Consider the following 4,670-nt stretch of genomic DNA (forward strand, 5'->3'; position numbering starts at 1 on the left):
GACTCTTGGTTTCGGCTCAGGTCGTGACCTCAGGGTCGTGGGGCCGAGCCCCATGTGGGGCTCCACGCTCAGCGCAGGGTCTGCTTGAGGTTGTCTCTCTTCCTCTGCCCTCCCTGCCTCCACTCTCGCTCTTCCTCCCTCCCTCCCTCTCTCCGATAAAAAAATAATTGAAAATGAAAGCTGCTGTGTTCTCCAGCGATGACTTCTGGTGGAAGGCTCTCTGCCCCTGGAAGCGATGCTGGCCTGACTTCTGGGGAAGGAAGGGGCAGGATGGGTCCCAGGGAACCCGGTTTTCACAGGAAACCCACAAGGACGACCACTTTTATTTGCAAAGCACCAAGGACGTGTCCCAGAACATTCCTCACGGCACAGTCTGTTGTGACCAGAAAAAGGAAACGACACAAAATCCTGTAAGAGTAAAATGGATAAACGGTCGCTTACTCTCAGGGTGGATCTAGTGGAGACAAGAGCTGTTAGACAAGAGCAGGTGCGTTTGGTCCCGCCGCGTAAGCCTGGGCCGGCAGGGCCCGCCCGGCCGCCCCTCGGGGAAGGAGGTGACGCTCCCCTGGGCTCCTGTCGCTGGTCCGCGAGCCTCTTCAGTTTGCAAAAGCTCATCAGGCTGGGAGCTGCCAGCGTAACTCCCTTCTGCAAAATTTTTTTTCCCACTTATTACAAGTTTCTTGAAACGTACTCAGGATACACCATAAATAGGCTTCCCCTGGGAAAGAATGGGACCATTTTAACACCAAGAGTGGTAATAACATCAGGGGACTGGAGCACATCTTTATATAAAGTTCATGAATTATTAATGATTTTCCACAAGTAAAATCAAAGAAACCCATGATTGCTTTTGAGAAATACTAGAGAAACAACCCATGATGTTGGGGCTGGAAGGACAGGGAAAGAAGAAGACAGTTGTACTGTGCTTCAGAGCAACCATTCAGCGGATCAGGGAGGTTCTCCTTATAGAAATGTTTTAACTAATAAGTAAGAAAAGAATGGAAACACCAAAATACCCCAAATGTGCCGCCCATCATGAATTACTGGACCCGGTGCTGATTATCAACACGGGCTCACAGGGAGAGAAGGGGCTGGACAGGTACTGACACCATCATCTTGCCAGAAACATGCCGTGTGGCTTTGACGAAGCATCTTAATCTGTCAATTTACAAGATCAGATAAAACTACTTAAAAATGTAAATATGCAGAATGCAGTCAATGCCAGCTGATAGGACTTCTATAAAAAAAATGACTCAGTTTCTTGAACAAATTGTAAAGAAAAGAAAGATATGAAGGAGGAATATGTCTAGCTTAAGAGCCTTAAGAGATTGATTAGCCAATAATAATTTATGGGATTTGTTTAGATTCTATATCGAATACACAGGTGTTTACAAATGTATTTTAAATGCATCAGGGCAGTGATAGAATTGTGAAGAACGACTGGATATTTGATGATATTAAGAGGTTATGGTTGACTAATTTCAAGTTCGATGGCATGTTGTTGGTATGTTTTAAAAACATTTATGTCGGGCAGCCTGGGTGTCTCAGCTGTTCAGCACCACCTTCAGTCCAGGGCATGACCCCGGAGACCCGGGATCGAGTCCCAAGTCGGGCTCCCTGCATGGAGCCTGCTTCCCCCTCTGCCTGGGTCTCTGCCTCTCTCTCTCTGTGTGTCTCTCATGAATGAATAAATAAAATCTTTAAAATTAAAAAAAAAACATTTATGCCTTTTAGAGAAATGTGGAACTACTTAAAGATATGTGCAGAACCATACCTTAGCAAGGTTAGCACGACTGCCTGAAGAAGATGAACAAAGACTTCGCTGCGGCATCATCTGTTACAGTGAAAAGCTGGAAATGATCAAAATTTCCAAATAGCAAGAAAGGGATGATCCATTTGTGTGGTGATAGAAGACCAGCCAGAGAGGGAGCTGGGTGAGAACTTCTCCGCCGGGACCCGACAAATGCTCGACAGGTCACCTGTGATTTAGGGTTAATTATGTTCCTGCATATTCTCCTCCATATGTGTATTTGCATTTTTTCATGATAATAAGTTACATTAAAATTTAAGAACAAAACAAGATATTATTTACAGACAACAGAGAATTATGATCTTCAAACCCTCATCTAAAAAAAAAAAAAGAAAATCCAAAGACCATTTCAGCCAAAAAAGAGATACTACAATCTACCTGAGTGTAGAGGCCAGCAACAAATAAGATGTTGCTGAATTTAATTAGGTTTTCTACTAAAAATCATAATAAGTTTGCTTTAAAAGATAGAATACAAGAATAATTATATATATAAATATATGTAATATGTACAAAGAGACATAATTCCATCTTGAATAAGGAACATTTATCCCATGAATACAAACCTTATAAAAAATGGCACTTGACGGGATGAGCACTGGGTGTTATTCTGTACGTTGGCAGACTGAACACCAATAAAAAATAAATTTATTAGAAAAAAAAAGATGAACAACCCAATGATTCGTGACCTTAACAAATCAAGGAGGTCAAAAATAAAACTTATCCCAAAGGAATCAAAACAAAAGGACAAAGAACACACATTTGATACAACTTTGAGCAACTGTAATAACATTTAAAAACAAACAGTAATAGAACAGGACGTCCCAAATTTGAGGGTTTTTTTTTAAGTATCTACCAAAACCTTATATCAGCCTTTAAAATGAAATATTGTTGCCATTTTAGTGAACAGTAAACAGTCCTGAAGGGAGACAATGTTCATTATTGATGAGCACAATGGTTTCTACTTAGAAACTTCAAAATTTAAAAATGCATCTTAGAAATTGGAAGGCTGCAATTAAGTTTGAGAAGTCATTTGTAATTGCTGTAATTTAATTCACTATCCAGATTATAAAAACCTTTTGCAATCTTTTCTTTCCCCTTTTGCAATCCAATAAAAAAGGCATAAATAGATAAAGAGATCTATAAGAGAAAAATGGAGACATAGTGAAAACAGATCATTCATACAGAAGACCAAAGAGTAAACGAGTTTATGAAAAAATACCAGCATTAATGTTCATTAGGATCATATGCATCCAAGACATAATCTCACAGATGATCCTTCTGTAAAAATTAACAAATCCGAACACGGAATTGTGAGGTCTGGGAAGAAGGAACTCTTACAAACAGGACGTCGGGGCGTACATTTACATCACCGACTGAAGAGCCTCGTACGGTCGCTATGAAACTGTTCAGGTGCATCCGCTGTAACAGCAGTTCTGGGTCTGCGGTCCCCAAGGGTGACGCTGGCACAGTCGCATCTGGACGTGCTCACCCCAGCAGTGCTCCTCAGACTGCAACTCCGGGGAACACCAAATACCCCAGTGGTGAGACCTGCAAAAATACAGCCTTGGGAGCCAGAGGAGGTGGAGGAGGAGGTGACAGAGGAGGAGGAGGTGGAGGAGGAGGTGGGGGGACAGTGAGTGGGTCCGGGCCGTGTCCTGGGCCTCCGTCGCCCGCAGCCAGCGCCTGTCACCACGTCGGCCTCTCCCGCTGCCCAGGAGGCAAAGCCTGTCCTTCCCGCCGTCCTCCCAGTTACTCTGTTCGTGTTTTCATCTGTTCACAGCGAGACCTAGACCCGGAGACGTTCCCCTGGGGGCTCTCATGCCCTCCAGCTTCACGTGGCACTGCCTCAGCTCCTCAGGGGCAAGGACATGCCCTGAGCCCACGCTGGGCCCTCAACGGGCCGTGAGGATGCGGCAATTCCCTCCGGGGTCTGAGCGCAGCAGTGGGTACAAACCCGGTCCCGCCTGCCCGCGCCTCCTGCTGCTGAGCCGCTGCCCCTCTCCAGACGCCGCTGCTGCTCAGCTGCCCCCCAGGAGTCTACACCCCAGGCTTCCACACCCCAGGCATCCACAGCTCAGCTGCCCACACCCCAGGCATCCACACCCCAGCCGTCCACACCCCAGCCGTCCACACCCCAGCGTCCACACCCCAGCTGTCCACACCCCAGGCATCCACAGCTCAGCTGCCCACACCCCAGGCATCCACCCCCTAGCCATCCACAACCCCCACCCCGCTGTCCACACCCCACCCTCTGCTGCAAGGCTGGGAGGTGCCGCTGGGCGTGGCCCCCAGACCCCAGGGAGCACAGGCTCCCACCGCAGCCCCTCACCCGCAGAGGGAGGGTGGTCCTCCCGTGAGAACACGGGCCAGGAGGTGAGGACGGGGATGCAGGGGGCCTGCCAGGCAGCGCTGGTCCTGGGCTTTGTCACCAGCCGTCCTACAAGCACCTGCCACCTGCTGCCCCTGCGGACCCACCTCTGGAGGCTGCCGTCCAGGCTCTGGGCTCCCCCCACCTGCCCCCTCCCGCCTCCCTTTTTCTGTGAAATACGCCATGGTTTGGGGGCTCAGCCAGGACCTGGGAGGTCCTCCGTGCGTGGCGTGGCCGTGGCTGTTGCTCGCGGGCCCTCTCCCCCCCCAACACCGCACCTGATAAGGTCAGACCCCGGTGGCCACGCTTCCAGCCTCCCCTCCCCGCGGCCTGGCATCCCCCTCCCGCCCAGCCTCCCCGCGTAGGAGCCTCTTCAGGGCTGACCTCCGGCCCACGCGAGCCCCAGCCCTGCTGTCTCCACCTGCCGCCTCCCCAAGGCAGCCGGGCAGCATGCATGCTGGGCTCCCTTCCCACCCCCCGCACCCGCCACCT

The 4,670-nt window shown here is 49.3% G+C and overlaps 1 long non-coding RNA gene across 1 annotated transcript; it reads right to left on the reverse strand.

Moving 5' to 3' along the window:
* Positions 1-1,733: 1,733 nt before the first annotated feature.
* On the reverse strand, positions 1,734-3,883 carry LOC119869786. Its single transcript, XR_005371771.1, has 3 exons — positions 3,170-3,883; positions 2,374-2,432; positions 1,734-1,979 (listed from the first exon to the last, which is right to left on the reverse strand). It is a non-coding gene; the product is annotated as an uncharacterized LOC119869786 (long non-coding RNA).
* Between the last annotated feature and the right edge of the window lie 787 nt (positions 3,884-4,670).

Source organism: Canis lupus, chromosome 17 (assembly GCF_011100685.1).
Source record: "Canis lupus familiaris isolate Mischka breed German Shepherd chromosome 17, alternate assembly UU_Cfam_GSD_1.0, whole genome shotgun sequence".
Classification (NCBI taxonomy): Eukaryota; Metazoa; Chordata; class Mammalia; order Carnivora; family Canidae; genus Canis; species Canis lupus.